Below are 25,845 nucleotides of genomic sequence, written 5' to 3' on the forward strand. Positions count from 1 at the left end.
TTTATATTGCTGGAGCAAGATGAAAGGCCCACTAATGTAAGTGAAAGCGAGGCTCTCTTGTTTCTGATGATCTTTCTATGGCTGTAGACTAGGAAAAACTCCCTAGGACAATGATGGTATTGGCTGCATACAGGAAAGTTGATCATACACTTCATGTCTTCTCTGATGCTGTAATACAGTGCCAAAATTTGAACGTCTGGAAGCAATAAAAGGAACTGCATTGATAACAAGAGAAGGCGCAAGATTCAAAAACCATCTGTCATATTTTAACACATATACAATAGACTTTTGATGTAATTTATTTTTTTCCCTGTGCTTTTTGTATTTCATCTTCCTGAGTTTAACACTGAAGAAAAGCTTTCAGACACACCTATGTCATCGCCTTATGTGGTACATCCCATGTCCAGATGAAGTTGTACAAGGTATCCCGCAAGGTAAGCCTGCGACTCACCATCTGCATTTCTGCCTACCCTCTCAAAAAGAGCAAAACTCTGCAGGAGCCAACAGATTGCATTCCCTCTCTCTTGCTGGAAAACAGTACAGCTCTCTTCCCTTTCTTTCTCTACTCAAAATCACCTGTTGATCTCCAGAGAGCTCCAGACCTGCATCTCACACATTTGCAGAGCAGCCCTGCAGCTTCCCCTCCCCTGTGACCCCATATGCTGGGAGCAGCTGGTCGCTCTGATCTGTGATCTATTAACCAGCTGCACTTGGCACACAGAGTTATGGACGAGAGGAGAGTGGCTGCAGGTGAGGGTACGCCTCTGAGCGTAGCCCCAAGCTGAAAGAAAGGCATGCTCTTCAGCTGCAGCACAATGCTGGGTGGCCTCTGCTTACACGTGACTTGCATGCAGTGTCTCACTCAATACAGCAGCAAAAGCTGAGGGGCCTGAAAAGCTGTTTTGTTGTATGATGTGCCATAATTGACAGCAAGGTATCTGGTCTTCTTCTAGAATGCCTATTTTTAAGGATGTTTTCTCACTTTGTGAATTGAATAAACCAGTTTTGCAATCTGCTACAGGCCCCACCCTGCCTAACCCTGGCTAGTTAACCTGTAACAGATTGCAAAACTGGTTTGAGTCACACAGTGAAGAAAGAGACGTAAATTAGGTTTTTAATAGTTTAACTCTCCTCACCAATAACATAAGCCGTCAGCTGTCAATAGAAGAAATACCACAAGTGTCACCTAGGCATTCTTTAACATCACCATAATGGCTCCTTTCATGGTTTTAGAGATTAAAAACTATGTAGGCTAGAGTAAAAGTCCCTTCCCAGTGCTGCAGCCTGGATGCCTAATTCATATTCTGTATGGAAGATTCACATAAATGCCATGAAGAGCTCTGACTTAACTGAGCAGCCATAGTTCAGCTGATATGCATTGCCTTGCTAAGCTGCTGTAACTGGCTTGTGTGTCTGAGCCAATGCTGAAATCACATGTAAGTAAATATCTCACCCTCTTCAAACCTGGGCAGCAGAAGAAACCCATGTCTCAAACAAAGAGTTTTTACTTATTTTCCAGAGTTTTCAACTGGCCTGAATTCATGAGACACCTAAAGGTTGGACAACAGTAACTTAGAGCAAAAAAAAAAAGGGGGACAAAAAGGTATGGACAATGTTTTATACATGTAGGATGTTAATAGTTATGTGTTACTAGAACAACTTTATCCCATGCAAGTTTATTTTCTTCACTTTTGCTATACTCTGTGGTCAGAAGGAGCAGGCATGAGTAAACAATTTAAAGCCAATGAAGGCTCATTTGAGGAGTTTGCCCTCCCAACCAGCTATAGATTTCCTATTCCCTCTGTCCCATTTTCAACCTTTAATTCTTTTATTGCAAAAGGGAACAGAGTGAGCAGGAGTTATAATGCAGAGATAGATGCCTCAATACCTAATACCAGTCCAGATGTAGCCAACAATTAAATTTTGCCCAGGCTACACCGAAGCCGTAAGCTTGATGAAGCCCCCTTACTTGTTTGAGAAGATATACTGGTGGCTAGGCTCCTGGTCTTGTGGAAATGAGAGATTATGTGCCATTTCAGTTCCCAGTTTGGAGTACTACATCCACTAATGGCTTGCACAGAAAAGTTGGAACTCTCTCACTGCTTTCTTCTGCAAGGAGCATAGTAAAATGGAATTAATAACTCTGAAGGAGAACCTCTGAAGGAGAGGCAACAGTCCTGCTAGACCGTGCTTTCTCCATAGGGCTTGGAGAAACATATTATTTCAGGTGGAGAAAGACATTAAGCTTCAGTTTCCTTCAGTCCTTAGTGAACCAAGGCTTATCTACTTTGCTGCCAAGGAAGGACAGTGAATGGCAATGTCACTTTCTTCCTCTCATGGCTGTAAAGCACAGAGGCCAGCTGCCAGTTAGAAAAGCAAGAGCAGGGACACACCCTCAGCAAAGGAAGCTAGGGTCTGAACTGCAAGAGAACACTTCCTGTTACGGCAAACAAAATTTCTTTATGTTGTCAGGGAGCAGACCTCTAATGCTTTCCTAAGGATTTCCCTTTTGGGTACTTCTAGGCATCTCTAACTTAACTGTGGTGAATCTTATTCTCAGGTACCTCATGGCTTTTCTCAGGCATTACCCATTGCCTCTAACATGAAGGCAAACCCATAAGTCAGGAATTGCAACACTGAATATTTGGGAGGTTTATCCTTAAGAGCATCAGGTCTGGGGTCACCTATGCCAGTAGAAGGAACAGATTTCAAAAAGGAAGGTAGGGAAAGACAATGTAATAAACAGAAGTTAATGTTCTGTGTTTTTGTTCAGGTAATTTTTTGGCAAGTGATACGACTCAAATGATTTGAGGGCTTATGGAGCCTTTATGTGCCAAGGGGCTGGCAGATGGTGGTGTGCTAGCAGTGTTCAGCCACGTACCACTACTGTTTGCTAGTATGGACAGGATTAGATGAAGAAACACTGCCCAAGGAAGGGCTTACAGGCTTCTAATTTTGTCTTAACTACTACCCGACATTTCTTCTTTACTTGCCTTCGGCAGTTAGAATGTAAAACTGACTCAAAAGCCTTCACCTCCCTATAACTATGTATGTAAGGTCATTATTATTAATAAATCAAACTGCTTCCCTTTGTATGTGCTTGGAAGGAGTTTAACACTGCTGAGTGCTCTACTGCAGCTAAGAGCACAGCCATTCTGAGTTTCAGTTCTTTCCAAGAGTTACCGATGTTGGTTCTGAAATACCTCTATTTTACAAGCCATTGAATTGCTGGCATTAAAAATTCACCAAAGCTCAGCTGGGGCCCAATTTTCAGTGAACCTCAGTTCTGTATCCACAAGGAATTAGATGACTCTGTGACCACATACTAAGTGAGTAAGCTAAAAAGATTACTTTTTTAAATATTGATTGTACCTGACAGACATTTGGGATAAAATGTCTTAAGGCACCAAAGTTGTACTGACTTGCGGACAACTTGGGAGCTTGGTTCTAACTATACCAGAGACCAAAAGGTTGCAAGTACTAATGAAGCTGGGTAGAGGATTTTTATATGTAAATAAGAAAGAAAAAAGAATTACTGGAGGGCAGTGTGGTAGGTGTGTTTGCATTAGGAAAGTGCGATGTGCTAGAGGCGTAAAGAGCAGTTAAAAAATCGGATGGTACTGAGTTCTGCTGTTACCTTAGCTACTGTGAGGATTACTTTGACTTCCCATAATAATTGGGAAGCTGGTAAAAGGGAAGTATTAATGCTTAGGGCAGAGGGGTGGTGTGAAGATCAACTGCTTAGTGTTTATAAAGTGGTTTGAAAATGATAAATGTTATGCAACTCAGGAAATGCTGACAGACATCATCCATCTGGGACTGATTGTGAAAAATAATAAATTTACTAATTTCTTCAGGATCTAGAGGGTAAAAGAAGCACATAAAACATACAAGGCTGTGCAGGTGGTAGAGTAACTGCACTTGTGAGGTCACCTAAGATGAAATCACATGTGAAATGAGGTCAGGATTCTCTATGTTTATGATAAGTGTTTGCCCATTACATCACCTCATTGTTTGACATACTTCTACCCAACTATTTAATGACTATGTACAGGACCTGTGATTCACAGCTCCTTATGTGTCCCATTTACCTGTGACACGCACTGTGGGCAGAGCACTTTGCCCTCTGTGCTGTGTGGCACACAGCCCTGAGCTGTGAACACTTACTGACTAGCATGATTTGTAGTCATCCCTGTCTTCCTTCTGCCCAAACCTGTTCAATAAAACTGCACAGCTATTCACCCACCATTGGCACTGTTCGTCCTGCAGGATATCTCTTTGAGGTGGTCCTCATTTTCCATGGACCTCTTCAAACACCAACAATGTGTTCTGACTGGCTATTGGATGTAACATATCGTGAGCATATGAGCAGAAAAGGCAGACCAAAGAGAGCAGCTGTAATCAGGATTGAGCTTCATAGCAGCCAATCCATCTACTGTAGTTTGCAAAGCTGCAGAATTCTGAATCTTAAGGGCATTAAACAGTTGTTTTAATTTCAAGTAAGTAGCACTGTCAGTTCAGCTACTGTTTGTCACTACTGGAACGTAGCATATAAAAAGCAGTGAGAGAAGAGACAGTCCAATATTAAAAAATGTAGGGGACCCTATTCTGGTAGACTAGAGCACCAGGTAGCCTCAGTGCCTCCTACAGCTTCAGCTGATTTTTCTTTTTCCTATTTCCAAAACTGTCTTCCTAAACACAAGCCAGATGAAAAGTATTTGTGGTTCCCCCTGGGAAGTATGAGGAAAGGTTGGGATTTACATGGTGATATTAACTATTACAAATTCTGTAATGGCCATTCCAGAAACTTGATTCAGTAGTTCTCATCCCCATGACCTGAGTCCATCTAACTACATACCCATACACCATTATGTTTTCCCAGCAGCTTTAGGTAATTTTTATTTCTTTTATTACCCAACCAAGTGAAAATTACTTTTTGTAATTTTCCTACTGAAAAATCATGTAAGCCTGGCCTTCAAGGATTAGTTGCAGCGAGGAATGCATTACCTCTCTTTAGATTTCCTTTCATACTCATTTGAACATCCACATAGTCAAGTTTAACAGGAAATAGCAAAACAGTCTTCTAAGAGTCCCTTTCCTTCTCCTCTCCTTTCCTGCTTCCCCCAACCAAACGTAGAAAAACTGAATCCTGCTGAGTTTGAATCTCCTCAGAAACAGTGCTGTGCGCTCTCAGCTCCCCACTTCTGTCCTAAACAAAGCCTGAGCTTTGAAGGTTGCTGGAACAAGTTTCCATATTATACCAGAAGCATATTCACAGCGAAAGTAAAAATGGTTAGAGGAATTCAGGTGCTTTCTGCAGGTCTCATTGTGCAGATGACATAGAAGAGAGCATGAGCAGAGGATGTATCTCTTCTGACTTTTTCCTTTCTTAACAACATCACCCTTAACACCTTTGCAGAGCTCAGGCTTTCTCACTTCAGTTTTCTCCCAGTTTTATTTACCATGTGTGATTCTACCTGCATTATGAATGGAGAAATGAAAAAATCAGTATAAAATAAGGGTAACTAGATATAAGGGCCCAACTAACTAGTTGGGCCTTCAGTGTGCATTCTGTCCTACCTGCCTTGGTCATATGTTGGGTATCACTTCCACTTCAGATAAAGTTTGGGTTTGTATTTATCAGAACTTCCAATGATACTTTGTATGAATAATGAATTTTGTACAATTCTTCTGTGTTTGGGAAAGTTTGTTTTCACTTCAGACACTGTCAGTTATGGTTCACTGGTTTTGGTAGCCTTTCCCAATATCTGGCAAATTCTGCCTTATCATGTGGCATTCCAGGGATTAGGTGATGCAGCAGCCATATACGCTGCCCTTGATGTGACAAGGGAAACAGGCTTTGCACTCCTGACTTGGGGCTGAGGAGCCTCAGCAGGAAATGCAGCTCAGCTTTTTGCCAGCAGCCCCATGTCATCCGAGTGCTTGCTTACATCCACAGTTGTTTATAAACAGACAGGTCCAAACTCTGCACTGATTTGCAGTCTCAGCAAAGTCAGTTGTGAAAGCGGAATATCTCTTATTGCAGAAAGCTTTGCTATCTCTGGTGAAGCTGCCTGACACTTTCTCTGGGGAAATCTCTTCCATTTCTTGCATTAAGATGGTGTAACATTTGCTGCTGATCTTTGAAATTTGGTTGGTTGATGACTTTACCATCCCACAACATGCTTCTTTCCATACAGATAGTGTGGACAGATGCCCAGGCCAGACCCAATAGGGAGTCAGGTCTGTGGGACCCACTGCTGTGGGCTAATCTGTAAATGGCAGCATTACAGGGAACAAAGGCAAGGCCTACCCATGAAAGAGCACACTGTAGCCTACAAGGCGGAGATGGGCAGTGGAGAACTGGCTGGGCTGCCACAGGGGTGTGCTGGGACAAATAGACACCAGGAATGGTGTTTGTGTGTCCTCAGTGACTGGAAAAGGCCTGCTTAGAAATAATTCATTTTGGAAAGATGAAAGTCAGTCCCTTGCCTTTCACTGTAAAAGTCACCTGTGGAGTGAATGCTTGTGAATGATGTTGTACAAAGGATCTCACAGCAGATGGTGCTTTTAGTTGCTTTGAAATATTCCTTGGATGTAGATTTTGAGCATGATCTGAAGGAATCCTCTAACTGTACTTAGGTAGTTAAGGTAATCATTAGGGTGTCCGTTGTTGTTGTTATTATTACTATTATAATTCTTATTATTACTACTTCTAGATAAGTATTGAGATTTCCCAAAATAAGTACCCACCTAAAAAACACTGAAATAAAAAAAAATAGGCACTTAGGTCCTGAAGAGAATTAAAAATGTCCACATCTAACTTCAAGCATCTGAATACTGTTAGTAATCTGGGCCGAAGTGAAGGGAGGGATCAAAATACGCGTTTATTAAGCAGACTGATAAGTGCTAAGAAATCTGAAATTTTGATGAATCAAGGAAAAGAGATTCTTAGGGAATTTACATAGGAATTTTTTTCTCCTCTTTAACCCCAGCAGAATATGATGGTAACACACCAAAATTTGTAGTGCAAAATATAGAAATATTTTAAGACTTAAATAATATTTTAAGAATAAAAGCCCAGCTGCCCAAGTGGTTTCCACAGCAATTTGTTTCAATGAGTGGTGCTAAGAATTATGGCTATCAGTAGAAGAAATAGGCTGCTGTGCTTATATTTTTTGCCCTAAAGCAGAACAAGAGCCACACCATTTTGATATTAGTGATTTCATCAGTGGGAGAAATACACAGCCCTGGACTCTGGTCGTGTAAATTTAAAACTCTCTCAGTTCACCTTTAGAAATAAGCAACCAGAATTGTCTGAAATTATATATTTCCCCTCTGTGTACTCTTTTAACTCAGTTGGGCTCTGAGGGCATAGTTCATGTCCTGGCTTCCTCTCAACTCAATTATTGTAATTCATTATTAAACTGTTATTTGTTTTCATTCTTTACACTATCTGCTGCTTTACAAAGCTCTGTAGCTACACTTATAATATGGAGAGCTCTGTTCCATTACATTACAGCTTCCCTGTAGTCTTTTTGTTGGCATGTTCAGCAACACATTGATTTGGGTATTTAATTCTTTGCACACTATAGATTAACCCTAATTTACGTACTGCTTTTAAGCATTTCCTGAGATTAGCAGTTTTCCTCACCTGAACTGCAATCCAGAGTTTCCAAATTTTTTGATATTTGTAACCAGAACGCTGTGTCCCAGTGCTGTTGAGCTTTGAGGTTCATTCCAAGTCCAAAGTGGGCTCTGGATCTGGAATTTGCGAAGTCCATCTTGTTTTCATCTGAAATGACTCTCTAGGCAGATGCGAGTTTACTTGTTTCTAGAGTAAACTAGGAATTCTGTTAACCCTGTATCTTTGGGTACTGTTTCATCTCTTAGAGACTTAAAAGCATGACTGGTTGTGGGCTGCTGGGATGAAATGTGTAAGTTATGTGCCTTGTACCTGGTATCGCTAGTGGCAAGGGGAACTACAGCTCTTCCTTTAGTCTCCCGAATGCCCCTATTATCAGTGGTCTCATTAATGAAGACAAAAGTGGTTCCTATGTGTAAAACACAATCCAGCCTCCATCTTACATTTAAGGATGTTCATACTTGCCTGCACCACAGTCTCAGCAGGACTTGCACTCAAAATAATATTTCACTGACAAATGCAAGACTTGATAGTACTACAGACCTTTATTTTATAATTGTATATTCTTCTGTTTGATCTTTCTATCCTTCCTTACCTTAGTCCTTTCATTATTAAGCTAATTTCCTTCCCTTACTGCCATCTCCTGTTTCTGCTATCTCCTGTTTTTCTTCTCACAGTGTCCCTTGCTCTCCCAACTAGTTTCCATTCAGCTGTTCTTTCTGCTTCATCAGTCCTTTTTCTTTTTGAGGTTTTCCGTTCTCTATTTGTATCCCCATTTTTTAACTTTTTTATTTCTTTTTCCTGGCTTCCTTCCGGAGTCACAAATATTTTTTCTCACCTGCCCTTCTCCCCTCTTCCATGCCTCTTCTCTTCCCCCAGTCTCTCTCCCTGAAATCTTTTTACTGGTGTCCCTCTTGAATCTCATTTTTTCTCTTTCTTAATATATTTTCCTGTATTCCCCAGTTCTATGACTTCTTTCTAGCTGACATAAACATTTGTCCCCAGGAAACACCCCTGTCTGGGCTTGTCCCAATGTCCCTTTGTTTTCTTCAGCTTTTGTAATTCTCAGCACACCTGTGTGTCTGAAGAAGCCATTCATCAATAAACACATGGCAGGCAGCTCGTCAGAGAAAGTTCTCTGGGTGTGAGCGTGCTTTCAATGTACCTTCCTTCTTCATCCACAGGGCCTCCAAAGAAGCCTACCCTTGCATGAAGGCAGTGGCTGGACTAACAGTCCGGATGATGCTGATGTTGTCTTTCCTCACCCTCACCTTCTGTCAGAAAGCACAGACCATCCTATCCCCAGTACACTTTTTTTTTTCCTGTCAGCAATTCACTGGGATTCCAGGTATGTATTTTTTGAAGTGACTGCCAATATGGTACAGTATGATATGGCATGACATGACAACCTTCAAGACATAGGAGCTGAGAGGTAAGAAACATCAGTACTTGGCAGAGTTTCCCTACCTTGGTGTTCAGAAGCTATTGGCTTTATCTGGAGCTTGCTGGCACACAGACCTGTGCTCAGCAAGTGCAGCGATTTAGTCACCATACTGGTTTGCTGTTCATCTTGGCCTCAGTTTTGATGGTTTAATTGGTATAGCTGCCTGTGAGCAAACATAGCTCATCAAGACCCAGCCTTAGTCGGAAAATGTGGGTTGTAGATGAACTTTTACATTGTACTAATGGAAGACCTCCAGTCTTCCCCAAGCATTTGTTTTGGAGATGTCAGTGCCCTTGAAGGATACTAACATACAAAGTTTAAGAACCTGAGAAATAACCAGATTTTTTTGAGCTTTCCCTGCTGCTCACAGTTAACAGCAAAATGTGCAGACATCAGGTAAATTTTTCTTCTTGAAAGAGTTCTGAATGGCAAAAGAGCTACTGAAGTGACTGTCTGGAATATGGGTGAACAGCTGCAACCTCATTTGAGTTTGATTTGTGTGTATCCACAACCACAGGTGTAGAATCAACCCTCTTTTTATTTTTCCACTAGGAAAGCATAATCCTGCTATTTTTTCATCACTTTCACTTGTGAAGACTGCTATAGGTAAGAAGTTTTCTGAACTCTATGTATCCATTGTCCCCAAATTTGCTATTCTGCCTCCATGTGTACAGAGCTATGATATGTCTTGGGCCCTGTGCAGGCACGGAAGTTAGAGTCAGTACTTTTGGTACTTTCTCTGCAAGAAAAAAATGACATTCGTTTAAAGACATTTTACATGTCTGTGTGTGCGGTGAACCATAGTGGCGTGAGTTCAAGTTTAGTGACTAAAAAAATCTATGGTATAGGTATTAGAGTGCAATGTTTTTCCGCATTTTTCCATTCCAGCTTTGGAAGAGAGTTGGTGAACTTTGGGTACACTCAGGAGACTATGGCTTTTGTATAGGCATCTGCGAAGTGACTGAATTTTACAAATTGTACAGGCACTTAGACACTTATTAGACAATATTCCTAGAGCTATTTGGAAGGGAGGAGGGAAAGAGAAAAGAAATTTTCTGTATGTGTGAGGGGGCTCCTTGTAGCCTGCTTTGGGGAAGAAATTTTTTAGCTGGAGTGGTATAAGGAAAATATATCCTAAATATGTTCATTTTTGCATTCTCCCAATCCTTTGACCAATACCTGCTCAAACTTTGCCTTCATTTGATGTTATTACTTGTTGCATGCCATTTCTGTAGGGCTGGGCTTTAGTAATTTCAGCCAGTATCATTTCTGTGACCAGCGGGAACATTGCATCTTCATAGAATCATAGAATCATAGAATAGTCAGGGTTGGAAAGGACCTCAAGATCATCTAGTTCCAACCTCCCTGCCATGGACAGAGACACCTCACACTAAACCATGCCACCCAAGGCTCTATCCAACGTGGCCTTGAACACCACCAGGGATGGAGCACTCACAACTTCGCTGGGCAACCCATTCCAGTGCCTCACCACCCTAACAGGAAAGAACTTCTTCCTTATATCCAATCTAAGCTTCCCCTGTTTAAGTTTTAACCCATTACCCCTTGTCCTGTCACTACAGTCCCTAATGAAGAGTCCCTCCCCAGCACCGCTATAGCCCGACTTCAGATACTGGAAGGCTGCTATGAGGTCTCCATGCAGCCTTCTCCGGGCTGAACAGCCCCAACTTCCTCAGCCTGTCTTCATACAGGAGATGCTCCAGTCCCCTGATCATCCTCGTGGCCCTCCTCTGGAACTTGTTCCAACAGTTCCATGTCCTTTTTATGTTGAGGACACGTGTGTTTGCACATCAAAATAGGCAATTTATTTCACAAACAGGCACCGAGGTGTCCAGTTATCCATTTTGCTTATGCAAATACAAATTTTCACCAGCACAACAGCTGTGCTTGCCCTGTGACTATTTCCATAAGGTAGCAGATTGTTAGCAGAGGAGACATGCCTTATGATAATGCTTGGGGAGCGTTTCTGGGGGATGGGTTATGCCAGTACAAGAAGGGTAAAGACGGCACTTAGGCTCACAACTGGAGGGGTGCATAACTTCCACTGTCAAATCTGAAGCTGAGGCCAGTTTTGTGAGAAAGCTTGTGACCTGGATTCAAGGTGAAGACACTGGACCCCCTGGGACATGTTGTGGCCAAGTGACTTTGGGGTGTGATGTACTCAAACCTTTCCCGCTCACCCTTTATTCTGGGACTCTGTTGGGCCCCAGGGTGCTACAGGCACCCTTCTGGGCAGGAGTCTGCATTTCCTAGGGACTGTCAGGGTTCGCTTGCACAGGGAGGGTTCTGTGGTGCACCCAGGGGCTGGACGCGTGTGGGTGAGTGGGGCTCCACGGGGTAGCCTGCCCACCCAGCAGGGTCCAGAGCCCATCCAGCTCCTCTGGCCCACCGCAGACCCCTATTGCAACCCCATCTTTTGGAGCTCCGCTGCAAACCCTGATGCGGATCCCTTTTGCCCGAGCGTGGCCGGGAGCTGCAGCCCCGTTCGGGACCCCATTGCTCCGCACGGCGAGCGCCTCTTCGCAGCTCCCCTCCCGCGGGCTCCCCTATGAGGTCAGCGCGGCGCGGAGGCCCCGCCCGCGGCCCCGCCCGCCCGCGGCCGCAGGGGGCGGCGGGCCGCGCTCCGCCCCGCGGCCGCCCCGCTCCCGCGTTCATTTCATTCCTCCCCTCATTCCGCGCATTCCTCGCATCGCTGGCGCCGCGCAGCCCGGCCGGGAGCCCGGCCCGCCCCGCCGCCGGCCGGGCAGCAACTCATCCTCCGAGGGCTCCGTCCGCCGGCCCGCGGCAACCTACCGCCGTGGTATAAATAGCCAAAGCGGCGGATTAAAAATAGGCGCGGGGCCATAAATAGCCGGGGCGGCCCGGGGGCGGCGGGCGAAGTTTGCCGTTGGAGCGCGGCGCGCTGGCGGTTGCGCGGAGGGGGGCCGCGGCGCGGAGGTAAGAGGGGGCCGCGGGCGCGCACGCCGTGTGCCGTGCCGTGCCGGCCGCCGGCGCTTTGTGCGGCGGGGCGGGGGGTCGGTCCCGGCCGGGGTCGGCCCCGGGGGGGGCCGGCGCCCCCGCAGGTGCCGGGGCAGGCGGGAGAGGGGCCGCAGTAAGGGGGAGAAGTTGTTTCCCGCGGAGTTTGTGCCGCTGCGGGGCCGCGGCCGGAGCTGCAACAGGCGGCTGCTGCCCGCCCCGCGCCGCGCCGCGCCGCTCCGCTCCGCTCCCCCTCGCCGCTGCTCGCACTTAGTTGCCTGAGTCACCGCTCTGCGGCCGGGCGCGCACACACACACACACACACACACACACACACACACACACACTCAGTCGCTCAGGCGCGCACCCGCACACACACATTCAAGCGCGCACCGATCCTTGGCATTTTTCACATATTTTTTCCACGGGAAAGCAAGAAGTTGGGAGCAGCCCCGGGCTCGGCGCAGCCGCTCGCAGCTCTCAGGAGCCGTCCCCCGGCGGTGCGGGCTGCCGAGCGGCCCGGCCTGGCGCGGAGCTCCGCTCGGTGCGCTGCCCCGAGGTCTGCTTTTCTTCCCCCCCTTCGTTTTCCTCTAAAAGATGAAAGCAGGAGTATCCTTTTTCGCTGCTTCTTGTCCTTCTCCAGAGCTGCTGCCGCTGCCGCCGCTGCTGGTTAATTGCACATTCAAGTGGAAAATTTTCGGGAGTCAGCAGAAACATTGTATCCAAAAAAGACAAAGTCGCAGTTACAACACCACCGAGGAGATTGTCTCTGGAAAACTTCCTTTCGGTAGGAACCGCAGGGTTTGGGGTTTTTTCAGTTACGTACCGGTAACGTTTTGGAGAGATCTATTCTACAGATGTCCCCAGTGCTGATGCGGAGGGCCGGTGGCAGCCTTTGTTCGCTGAAGGAGCGTTTTCAAAGGAAGTACACTTCTAAGGGGGAGGGAAAAAGTTATACAGTACGGCTTTTGTAACAGAATTAAAACAAAGCGGCCCCCTCAAAGCAGCTAAACAAAAGCCACGAGGAGAAATAAAGCGAGAGAGGGGGAGAAAAAAAAAATCTCAATTTTTACCGAGTAACCAAGTTTGCGCTCCTACCTCGGTTGAATGTAATCCTAGTCGTGATTTTTCTTCTCTTGAGATCTGTTTTAGTTTGAATGGTGTTACAGTATAAAAATATTTATGAAACAATGAAATACCAGCCACCCACGTTTCTCTGGAGAGTTGTTAACTTATTAGAAACAAGTGCCTGCCTTTGATAGGAAGAAATGAAAAGTGACCTCCAGAAGTGCTGCAAAGTTAGGAGCAGTTCTGTTCTATGCTTGCTGAATGTAAATGGCTCCCAGTATTTTTTAACTGTTGCTGAGCAGCATCTGGGAAAGAAAGGCCAAGAAACATCAGACTGCACTGGCATTTTCTATCCTAAAATAGTGTATGTAAGAAGTGTAAGCAGAAATGGCAGAGCCTCTGGGAAAAAAAGTACTTATACAGCTGTATTCCTGTTTAACAGAATCATATTTACTTTCCCTTAGTGCTGATAAAGTTTAGAAATACAGTGTTGCCAGTTAGCAGTTTTACAGCGCTATCTAACCTAGATAATGGCCAAGTTTGGGGCTGTATGGTTAAAATACTGTTTTCTCTAGCTGAATATTCCGTTTTTATGCAGTACATCTGATTTGGAAATCTCTGTGGGAATGCCTCTTGCAGGAAAATTCATGTAAATAAGTAAGTGCTACCTGCAATTGAATATGAAAACAAAAATGATTATAATGACGTTAGGGCTTAATTTAAAATTATGTAGGATTCTTCTTCTAAACCTATATTGGGCATGCATGTCTGTAATGTATGTTCTATTCTGTCTCTATAAATAGTTGGGGAATACCATTACAGGGATATTAGATTGTACTGATGGTAAGATGGTGCTATTAAAAATGACACAGACCTGTATATTAAATTACTTCTGGGGGCGGGAGGGAAGCTTGCATGTTTGTTTGTATACATGTATATTTATACACACATATGCATACTTTATTTGGGAAAAGAAATACAGAAATCAATGTAATGAATGTTCTTAAAACACACAACTGCAGATTTTTATATTTGGGTCGCATTTTGAACTTGCAAGTTTTTTAAATCAACTTTTTGAAATTATTTTCATTCAGGGTAAACTTTTGTGAGTTACGTTTTTTTTTCACCATCATGGTAACGCATCCTTTTGTACTGCACTGGTTTTTAACTAGGTCATAAAGTATTTTCTATGCCAGTAGGGAGAATTCTGCATTTTGTCTGCTGCAGGTTTTTATCAGCTGACCAAGTAGAAATTTTTGGTGCGAAAGATTTATTTCCATTTTCCCTCTCCATCATCTAGAGGTACCTTTGGAAAATACTTTTTTGCTAAACACGTTACGTGTATTTTGAGAATCAATTTTACATATGCTACTTTGGTCAAGTAAATATTATTAGCCTTTGCAGCCAGGAGAGTGTAACAACAGCTCTTGAGATTCAAATTACAGTTTTATGTTCTGTACAGTTTTAGTGCTGAGTGGGTTGTACACGAGTGATGAAGCAGAGGGAAAATTCTGATTTGACCATAGTCCTAGTAAAGACAGCATCCACATAGAGGAGTCTTAATTAACCAGCTAAAAAAGAACAACAGAAACTTAATTATGAGCTAGACCCGCCACGAGTTTCCAGCTGAGAAACGATAGTGTATTGTGATGTATGGAGATGTGTGAGCATATGTGTAACATGTTTGGTATAATTTGTAACTAGTGTTTTGTTGTTGTTGCTGGATGGTGTAGTGGTTTTGGATATCGTTAAAGTGGTTTTTAGGCTTTGTTTGTCCATGTCTGAAAAAGTTAAGGTCAGTGAAGTCACATGCAGGGGAAAAAGGATTTCTTCCTACTTTCTTTTTAAGCTACCTTTGTAGATCATATCGTAAGCAAATTTTCAGGACATAGTATAGGCAAAAGGGTAATAATGACTTCTGGAGCTACAGAAAAATCCTTGTCTTTCTTTCACCTGGAAAAAAAAAAAAAAAGTGAAAGATAAAAATACGTAATTATGTATTATAATTGTCAGTTTTCAATCTATCAAGTAGGATCGTTACACTTGTTGGAACAATTTCCCTGGAAGTAATCTGATTTCATTGGAAAGTGCCTAAGATTGTTTCCAAAACACAAAGATTCTGTGTACAGTTCTGAATGTGTGTGTTTGGGAGAAGGTTACCTTCAAACATGTTTAGAATACATGGTTTCTGACTGTATATACGCATGCATACATCACTCTTTATTTGGTGTTCCTTCATGACATTAATATTAATGCTACATCCTTCCAAAGATGGTTTAAAAACTGCCTTTCTGAAATCATTATAAGAAGAAAAGGTTTGCTAAATCCAATTCTGACTCAGGTTAAAGTGACTGGGATGACTCATAGGAATAAGCATTTGCCGGATCAAATACTAAGATATTTACAGCATATGCTTTATGTACATGGTTAGTATGATATTTGGTGTCTAAAGAAGGACATGGGTGCTATTCTGTGTCTTTGATTAAAAAGAATAACAGATTTGACACACATGCTTTTAAATATTTTTTTTTTTTTTTGCATGGGGTTTACATTTTGCTTTGCTTGTAACCTGTCTAAAACTTGCAGGCAGATTTCTGTCAAGAGTTGGTCACTAATTCTATTTGTGCAGGTGAGGTGAGGGCTGACTTAAAAATCTGGTCTGAATTCAGGTTAATTCCATTGACTTAGTATGGCCTGTTGCTGTATTGCGTTGGCTGTAATGAAGGATGCAAATCAGCCCTTTAAAAAGGATTTTGAAGTCCCCAGTTCATCAGAGACCTACTTTTGCATGAGAGGCATAGTAGTTGCTTATTTCTGGGACTTGAGATTTAATTACTGTTTTGTCACCATGCTGCACGTTGTCACTAATGCTTGCCTCAAGTAGGAATGTTTCATATTCCTAAACTACAGTAATTCACTCTTAAAAAAATAATAATACTTTAAGTGAGTCCCCACAAAATTTTAGAACCTGCAAGAGGTAAATCATCTCCCTGAAGGAAATGGCTGTTAGAGGGTTTGTGGCAGTTTAAGCAAGTACTGTACAATTTAAATTGCATCCTGTGATGTATGAACGCATTAATGGCATTATTTATTGTAAAGCCAACCAACTCTAAGCCACACTGAAGACACATTTTTAGAAGAAAAATCTCTGCAATAAATTCCCACTTTATGACTATATCTTGCTTTCTGTTTTTGCACAAAACTCCTTTTGAGTTTTGCAAGTGGAACAAGGATGGAATAATGTTTCCTGGAATAATTTTGTGTTTGGTTTTAATGATTGCTCATTTCCAAAATATAAGAGAGTGAAAAGTTGCAGTCTTCAATCCTCTGAGGCACAAACTTCAAATCTGCTCTTTGGATTTGTCACACAAAATTCAGATAGGACTTTTCTAATTTAATAACCCTATTCTAATACCATGAACCTTTCTTGGTTTTCTGTGAAGTCCTGATCCCGCTGCAGTCACTGTAAGCTTTATCTTACTATTGGTAAAGCCAAATTTCTCTCTGTGTTGATGCAGATTCAGCAACTTTTGTGCTCTATCAGGTTATTAAAGTTCCACCAGAATTACATTGATTTTAAAATACAAGGATTGAAGGAGTAGAGGGAAGAGAAAGAAGGCAATGAGCCTAGGTCAGATCCGGCTCCTAACAACTAATTTGAGATATTCTACACAGGAAGTCTGTGAATGTCTCGGCATAGCCCATCATGTGCTATATGCCTTTATTTGTTAAATGAATTTTTGTACACATGTTAACAGCGCGGTGAAAATCTGCAGAGTGTGTAAAGGCTTTATAGATGCTTCTCTGGCTGGTGCAGGGCTGCAACCCCATTTCCTAGTTCTTCAGAGGCAGCCCGTTTTAGTTTGGCTCCTGTCCAGTTGAATGTATCACCTACAACTTTTTGTTCTTTGTCTGCTAGTCATTGTTTACTGGAGCAACGTGATTATTCCCTCTGCATTCTGGTGTACCTTTCCAAATAGCCATCTTAGGTTTCCAGCTGTTACTTGCTCTTCAGTATGCTTTCAAATCGGAGTTAGTCTGTGTGGCAGCAGAAGCACATGAGCACAAAACACAAGTTTATTTGCTAGCAGGTCAGAAGGTAGACTGTGAAATCTCAGTGTGCTGGAAGGAAAGTTTAGGATTATGTGTAAAACTATTAAAATGCTATTGACTGGGAATCTAAAACAATGACGAGTGCTGTTGTTTTTACAGATACATGAACTGAAAACTGCTGCTAATGATGGGAAATGTTAATTATGTGAGAACATATTGAACTTATATTCTCTGGCATGAACTTTTTTAAATGCATCAACTGTGCTGCCTTTTATGCGCACAGCTTTCTAATTATCATAATTCAGTACAGCTCTGGCTTTTGGAAAGAGTTCAAGTGCAATCTCAACTTAACATGAAAGGAGGGTTTGGGGGTTTTTTTGTTGGGTTTTTTTTTTTTTCTTTTTACTGAGAATGTTCAAGAACAATTTGAAAAGATAATGTAAAAATGCTACATACTTAGCTGGGTATAAGTCAGAAAATAAATATGTTCCCATAACTGCCCATCAAGGCAGAACAGATTATTACAACAGCAAGTTATCTGTTTTCCTTATTCTGTCTTTCACATTACTAGAGAACACAACTAAAAGCACATTTCCCTAATTGAATACCACAGACCATAATATATATTGGTTGGTGGTAGTTTTTATTTTGTCAATTTTTTAAATGATTGAGTGGATTACTGTGTTGTTATTAACAGATTTTTCCTCAAATACTAAGTGACAAAGATTTCATTTTCTTAAATAAAGAAGAAGGACAATTTCCTATTTACTTTTTAAGTATTAACTGAGTGTGTCTGTAACAAATTAAAGTCTCATTGCAAATCTTCCTTATCCATCAGTATTCACACCTTGTCTTCAAGAAGCTTGAGGCGGTTGTAAATATGAGGTTTCTCTAAAGCTTTCAAACTTTTTTCCTTTTTTTGTTTCTCTTTTTTTGTTTTTTTTTTTTTTTAGTGAGGGAGAAATAAATTTCATTTAACTTGCACTCGAATTATCCTTTCACGGATTATTTTTTTTTTGCATGTGATCAAATGCTTGGTTTCTCCCCCCCTCCCCGTTTTACCCAGCTTCTAGCTGAAAAAGAAGTGTTTTTTTTCTTTTCCGTACTTGTCTTTTCCTTTACTGCAGTACATGCTAAGTTTCTAAAATGCAAAGAAAGCCCCAGTGAAACAAAATGACTTCATTTGAGCTGGCACTTAAGAGCAGAATTCACTTCCATAGTGCTGAAATAAAAGAAGCCAAGTGTTTTAAATAGCCACTCCCCTAGGCCAGAATGTTTTTAGAAAAGCTCATTGTCTACATTTGAGCTGTAGCAGTATGCCTGCCTCTGTTAAATCTCCTGATCCAGACAGCTCGATTTCTAAAGTTGACATCTGGTTTACTCTTTGTTCACCTGTTTAAAAAAAAAAACAAAAGCAAATAGGCAAGTGTGCCATTGCCCTAGAGCTCTGCAAGAAATGAAAATGCTCTTGACAGTTTGTCAAATAGTGCTTCCAGTCTAAGGCTGCAGTAGCCTATTGTTATGCGAGCAACAGGCAACAGAAGTTGTGGCACCATATGGCTAGTATATGCTTCAGATAAGCTATCTGTTAATTTAGCTTATCAGTAGTGTTTTGATATGCTTCATGTTTGAATCACCAACCAGTATGGTTTTGGGTATTTTTGGTGCCAAATTATTCCTTAACATTATAGACGTCACAGTTATTCCCTTGGTGGAATCTCTTGCCATTCATTCACCTCATGGTGCTGTGAACAATAGTTTTTATTTTTGGAATTAGCTGGCTTTTTTTTTTTTTTTTTTTCATGGTTGTCTTTCTGTTAGGTGATTATAATTCAGGAATGACATTTTGGTTTTGAGGAGAGAAAATGTCAGAACAGACTTTAGAAGGAAAGGTAGATTCGTAGCGGTTTAGTGGATTAAAGCCTCTGTTACATGTATCTCAATTAAAAAATACACAGTGTTTGGAGACATTAGTTAATGGGAGAAAGGAAATTTTATTCATATTTAATCTACCACCACCATGAGCACACACTTCTTTGTCCTCAAGCTGGTTTACAGTTCACAGTAAAAGGCAGAACTCTGTGAAAAGTTACTTTTTCAGCGTCTGATTTTACCTTTCTTCTTTAAAAAAATTTACCTTTAAAATAAGTTGTGTCCCAATATCTGCTCTCAGCTGATCTTTGAAGAGTATTTTATTTCTTCTTTCTCCACAATCAACTGAAAGCCTTGTAGAAGACTTGAAATTTCAATGGAACTTCCTCCATCATTCCCCTACACTTGCCTTTCTTGGGCTGTAATTGTTTTGTTGCAGGAAAAGTATCAAACCATAGATACAGGCTTCCATTCAATGCTGAAGTGATATCCTTAGGGTTGGATCCGTCTCTGTTGCTCTCTGACCTTGCAGCACATTCCTCTGTGTCTTTTGCCCTGGAGGCTCTGTCTTGCTCTTCCTTACAGGGAGCTGCATCTGTCTCTGGTTGCCTCGACCCTCCTTTTTCCTTGGGTATGCACTTACTTGCTCTTGGGCAGTGCTTGATCACACTTTTTGTTTCCCTCCTCTTGCTCTCCACCTTGCCAGGTCCTCTTTATCTTCTCTCTTCTGCTACTCGTGTATATGTTCTTGCTGTTGGGTCCCTTTGCCCATCCCAGTCACCACACTGCTTCCATTTCTTTCTTGTACTGGCTTTTGGAAAGAAAGAACTGCTTGTACTTGTACAATGCCTTTCATGTCCAGGATCCTTAATGACCAATAAAAGGACCAGATTCTCTGTCAAAGAAATTTACAATCACCTTCTAAATCTGTTTGCTGGTGTGACTTTTATAGTAATGAAAGAATGTAAAAGAGAAGAAAACTTTTCTCCGGTCCCTTTGGAATAGGATAATATGACAGTCTGGAACAGTGGCCATTCTTTAACACCCCACTGAAGTCCATGCAGATGAACTGCATGGAAAGATGCAGGATCTGGCAGAGCACCTAGGGGCCAGCCAGGTGGGCATTGAAGTGAGGGGTGATGCTTCCACCTTGCCTCTGTGCCCCAGCCAACATGGGCACCTGCATCAAAAAAGAAAGGTTTTCTGCCCTTGGCTTGTCATCTAGGGCTGCTAACAGGGGCTTTTAGTTTCTCTGCAGGGACATGAAATGCTAGCATCTGTCCACTTAGAGCTGTTTGAGGGTCACCTTAATTTTGAAATCTGCTTTAAATTCAGATTTAGCGTTCAAGTCCTTGATGTGGCTCTTGCAGTTGGACGATAATAGCATTTTTTGTCTCCTGGCTCATTGCAAATTAGACCTGTGATCTCTCATTCTGGTGTGACTAGGGGGAAGGTAAGAGAAGAGGCTGGGAAAGAAGTATTGAGGCTTCCAGTTCTCTATGAGGCATGTGTTCGAGGCTTCCAGTTCTCTATGAGGCATGTGTTCATCTTCTTTATATGTAATTTCTTACAGCTTAACTGTGAGATGCAATTTTTAGTCCACTATTATGTCTAGTTATCACCATAATGAGTATGGTTGTATTTGGACTGATGTGCCCATTAAAACATGACAAATCTGTGTTTAGTACAGTAAGATGCACCTTTCGTATGGTCATGGTTTTGTTTTGTTTTTTTTTGGGGGGGGGGGTGTTTGAAGGTTAAACTTCAGAGCCTGTGAATTTTCAGTTGATTTGGTACCAGCTCAACTTGTGTTTCATTGGTTCCAGTCATTGTTTTGGGATAGAAAATCCATAGCTCCAAATAATGTGCATTTTGCTTTTGAAATTGACTGTTATTTATGCATAGCAATTTTTTGCTCTGCTTCTTGGCATATTTACTATATGCTTACTGACCAGCCGGAGATAAGTAGTTGAAGGGGGCACATTTGAAAGACAGTTTTAAAATATGCGGCTTCCTGTTCTAATTTGCTTTAGCTTCTACCTTCAGTAATATTCTTTGTTGGTGAAACAATGATCCATAAATAACTTTATCTTCCAAAATCTCTGAAAACAATACAAAGAAGTGGAAGGGGTAGTAGAATTATCATAGTTCTTGGTTGCTTGGAAAATTAACTAATATTTGGGCCCCTGAAATTTTGGAAACAAATTAAAGGACCCTTTCTGAGGTAGCAGGCTGTTTTTAATGGGCCTTCTGTATTAAGGAAAGTACAGTATTGTAGGTTATTTATTTCTGGGCATGCAGTGCAGGGTGAAGAGCCTGCAATTCAGCTAGCAATGCTTCTGTGCCCTGAGGTAAACTCTATTTCACAAAGGGAATTTTGATTATGGTCTACTGCTCTGTAGCATAGTGGAGGCTTCAAGAGGCAAGTGGTAAATGCTACCAAAGAAAAGCTGGATTGGAGCCACTGACGTCATCTAAGTAAATCTGCTGTAGGACTATAGCCATAAAATGACTGCCAGCCACTGAGCGCACTTTGGCCTTTTCTTGTCAACTGTTTTAACTGCTGGGTTTTTTTTTTCTTTCCTTTTTTTTCCCCCTTTCTCCAAGCAACACGCATTTTGTTTTCTCTTTTTTGTGCTCGTTGTGCACATGGCGAAATATAGAAATGCTAGCATCCCCCGCCCTCCCCGCCACACTGTGCATAGCGTGTGAGTAGCTGCAGCTTGCAGTTCAAAAATTAAAAAGTAAACCAGTACTTTTCCATACATGAGCCTAGCAGAATTAAGCTTCCACCACAAGCCACTTTTTAGGTGCGAGAGCCTTGGCAGTTCAAGTTACAGCATACTGATGAGATTTGTGTTGTGGGCAAAAAGCATTTTGATGCACTGGAGGGCATGCTTCCCTCTGGAAGAACTAAACACATAAAAATGGCTGCGTTTGAGTTCTGAATGAGCACAAGATACATGTGTTTGTGTTAAAATCCAGTGTTAGTTCTTGCTTTAAGATTGATCTCTGCAGCATCAGTCACTCCTGAAACAAAACTTTCCTGTTCTTTCAAACACCCAAATCTATTGTTACCAGCTGTTTGTTTTTTTTAATGATACTGTTAATGCACAGCTAAAGAAACCACGTGCATTAACAATAGGATTCTCTAGGATTCATTGATTAATATGTACCAGTACATACGTGTGTACTGAAGAGTACACCTAAAAATGTAATTGATATCCCACCTGTCCTCCACTTGAATTTCAGCTGTATCAGGATTGCAACAGAAGTACTCCGGTTTTGACAGTGGATTTTGAATTCATCATCAACATTGTCTCAAAATGAATTTCCAGGAAGTCGAACATGCCGTTTTTTAAAACCAGACTGCACTGTACAGCACATTTACAGTTATTAGCCAGTGTCCTGTGACAATATTTGTTTACTTGATCTATGTACTTTTTTACTTTGAAAATTAAGCATCACTGGTTTTGAAGTTTGAGTCTTATGATCAGAAATATATTAAAACCAGTATCTTATCCATGAATCATTAGATGAGTCAGTTCCTGAAACCACTACAAGCCTCGCAGTTCTTGGCTACAACTGAAAGCAGGAAATCCAGGCTTCAATAACTTCCTTTCCCAGTACTGGCTATAGCAGTGTTAGTGGTTAGTATATGCTGCTTTTGTAAGCAATAGGAAGATGTATGTCTGAGGAACAAAGGCACTCAAGTCAATTTGCTGAAACTGTTTATAATTTGTGGTCTCGATCTGAATGTCAGGATATATTGCCATATACTGCATTCTGTGCTGCAGTACATTTTCCAGCAGTGATATTCAGAATATGAAATAGAGGGAACACATTAGGGCACAATTCTTGGACAAAACCCACCTAATCAGTTTACCAGAAAACATGAAGATATTTTAGTGGTAACATCCAGCTCTTGAAGAGGAATAGGAATAAGAACTGAAAACAAAGGAGTAAAATTAAAGTGTTTATTTAGCAGTTACTTTGTTTTATGCTTGTGCAACAAACTATTTTTATTCTGCTTCAGTGCTCCAAAAGGGCTTGAAAAAAACCCAACCCAAACTTGGAACTTGTAAAATAAAAACACATGATTTGTTTTTCAGTCTCCTTTTTTTGTAGTGAAAACTGTTTGCCTCCTCATAATCAAGGACACATTGATTGTCTCTGTGTCAGTGGAGCATTGCTGGCTGCAGAATCTGTCTCTTTAAACGTGGAGTGCCTGTACACCATGACATCTGTGCAAGGGGATGCAGTATTTACACTTTTGAGCTAACTGGGGCAGATTCAGGTTTGGTATAATGTTGATCTTAATGTGTTTAAGCATGGAAAGTATTCAACACTTTATATTTTCCTCAAATATTATGAAAGATAGTTTGGTATCTCGTACTTATTGTTTGGTTAATTTAAGTCTCTAATTAATTAGCAGCACATAAAAGCCAAACCTGCCTTCTTTAATTATTCTTTTTGTTCTTCCCTCCAAAAAATCATTTGTTCGTAACAAACTGGGGAGAACACAAGTATTGAGAGCAATAAATCAGATACTTCGTTAAAAAGCTACCTTTGACAGCATTGAGTAAACTGTATATGCAGTATTGATTAAAAACAAATAGAGAGCTCTTAATTTAAACAGGCAGAATGGTGATTGCACATTAGGCAACATCTTTTGTATTGAATAATGTGTGAATTGCTTTAATAAAGCAAGCTACAAGTTGGATTCTTAGTTGGTGCAGTTGGTTGTTGGTAAATTGACCTTGGTGTAATGGCCATTTAGAGTTTTGGAGCCAAACAGCTGACACATGTCATCCCATACTGGTGTTCGGCGTGGTGCTGCTTGAGTCCTGTGTTTGTCAGGCAGTACAGAGGAGGACTGGGTGGGGGAAGAGGGAAGGAATGCAGACCCCCTTGAAGGCAGCTGAGTGGTGAGGTCCTTTGCATGTGGAGACCCCTATCCATAATAGGCTTTTCCCACCCTCTCTCTCTATGTAACTCCGTGGCCATGGGAAAGACCCAGAGAGGGTCAATCCCTTGCTCAGACAAGGACATTGGAGCTTTTGAAGGACTGTTTGAGTTATGGGGGAGGTTGTCCTTGAGGGAAAGGAAGAGACTCTTCTCTCCTAATTGACATCTTTGCATCAGCACAGTTTTCATGGGCACTCTTCTGATGCCCATGCCAACTGCTTTTTTCCCCCCACAGTGGGACTGGTAGCATCCATTCAGGGACAGGCCACTTGGTGTGTTTTGTCATAATGGAGATGTGCCTGAGGTGCCCAGTCTGTTGCTGGGACTTTTGGCATGGCAGCAAGCACCCAAGCAAGCTGCTTTGTAGACTGGGGAGGGATTGAGATTTGTCTTAGAATATTCAGTGGGATGCTTATTTTGAACCATGAAGATGCAGATAGCATTCAGAAAAAAATGTAAACAGAGTAATTGCAATTCTCACAGCACCAACACCTCTGGTACAGGAAGTTTGTAGAGCTGTCAGGTTTTGATACTAAATTCCTCCAAGTACCTGCTGCTCTGCTTCTGGAGGCAAGTCTGTAGCACGCAGGGGAGCTCAGAACAGTCAAGCAGAGATCTGTGCCATCAAGCTTGTGCAGTGCAGAGCATCATGTGAGCAGAGTGGCTTGGGCTTAGCAGAGTGTAGCTATATAAACAGCTAGACTGTTTTGGAGGCAAGCTGGCTTGTCTCAGCCTACCTTCTCTGTCACATTTAAAGAAAAAGCAGCAGCCTTTGAAAGAAGGGTTAGATACTTACATCCAGGAAGGAGGCTCCTGGCGAGGCGTGCATCATTTCTTTCTTTCTCTTGCATAGTTTTAGTGGTGCTTTGTGCAAAGATGCTGTGCTGAGCACCAGCTGTTTGTAGGAGAAGCAGCCTCACTCAGGTGTGTCCCCTCTGCTATTGGAACCAGATGCTGATGCTTTAGGGATTTCAGTGTTCAGCATCACACCACCTATTGTGGATTTAACTCACTGCATTGTAATTAACTTCTTGTAATAACAATAATTATAATAATTTACTTACTGAAATAACAAGGATGTTCTCTATGCTGCTTCTGCATGCTGCTTTTGGGACAGAAATATTTCTTCTTGTTTTCTGTTTAAGGGAAAACTTAAGCATTTTAGCAGTGGAAAACAGCAGTGAATTTTCACAGGATCAAAGCGTATGTCAAAGGCATTGTTCATGTTTATGACCATACGAAGTGCAATTTTCTATTAATTAATGTTAAACAACTGATTGTTTAAGAACAAACAAAAGAAACCTTAAAGTGGAATAAGCATCTGAAAGTTTAGAAGCTGGTTGTAGTTGTGCTTGATTTCATTTGTTTCACTTGCAAAGAAATGTAAATGATTTAATAACGTTTTCCTAGTTGAACAGTCCTGAATATGGAAATTGTAATGCATAAGATCTGGAGATACATTTTGATCAAGTTTTTACACTTTAAATGTGTATGAACTGAACACCTTTGTCTTACTCTCAATCAGAGGGATGTCCTGTTGCTCTAATGTGGATTTTGGTTTGGGATTAGAGGCCTGGGGCTTTGAATTGCTTGCTGTCTGTAGACCAAGTCATCAGTGGCTAGTGATTGATTCATTAATTAAAATCAATTTAAATGGATTTGTAAGCCTCATGTAACAGATTATCTTATTAGCAGCATGAGAAAGGCACTGTGATCTGCAAGGAATGTGTCGCTTTAGACAAAATACAGCACAATCTTTATGGGAGAATTTAATGAATTGCTGTTGCTGTAAGTGATCTATGCAAATGAGAGAGCCTTGCTT

General features: G+C 41.7%; 1 protein-coding gene and 1 long non-coding RNA gene across 4 annotated transcripts in view; one reads left to right on the forward strand and one right to left on the reverse strand.

Annotated features, from left to right (window-relative positions):
- Positions 1-12,122: 12,122 nt before the first annotated feature.
- LOC136016232 (uncharacterized) lies at positions 12,123-13,221 on the reverse strand. The gene is made up of 3 exons (XR_010613543.1): positions 13,161-13,221; positions 12,889-12,995; positions 12,123-12,728 (listed from the first exon to the last, which is right to left on the reverse strand). It is a non-coding gene; the product is annotated as an uncharacterized LOC136016232 (long non-coding RNA).
- TEAD1 (TEA domain transcription factor 1) overlaps positions 12,744-25,845 on the forward strand; it is a 161,538-nt gene continuing 148,436 nt past the window's right edge. For all 3 annotated transcript variants that reach the window (XM_065683082.1, XM_065683083.1, XM_065683084.1), the window contains exon 1: positions 12,744-12,849. The gene's annotated coding sequence lies outside the window, so the exon portion shown is untranslated. The remainder of the gene's footprint in view (positions 12,850-25,845) is intronic.

Source organism: Lathamus discolor, chromosome 6 (genome assembly GCF_037157495.1).
Source record: "Lathamus discolor isolate bLatDis1 chromosome 6, bLatDis1.hap1, whole genome shotgun sequence".
NCBI classification, from domain to species: domain Eukaryota; kingdom Metazoa; phylum Chordata; class Aves; order Psittaciformes; family Psittacidae; genus Lathamus; species Lathamus discolor.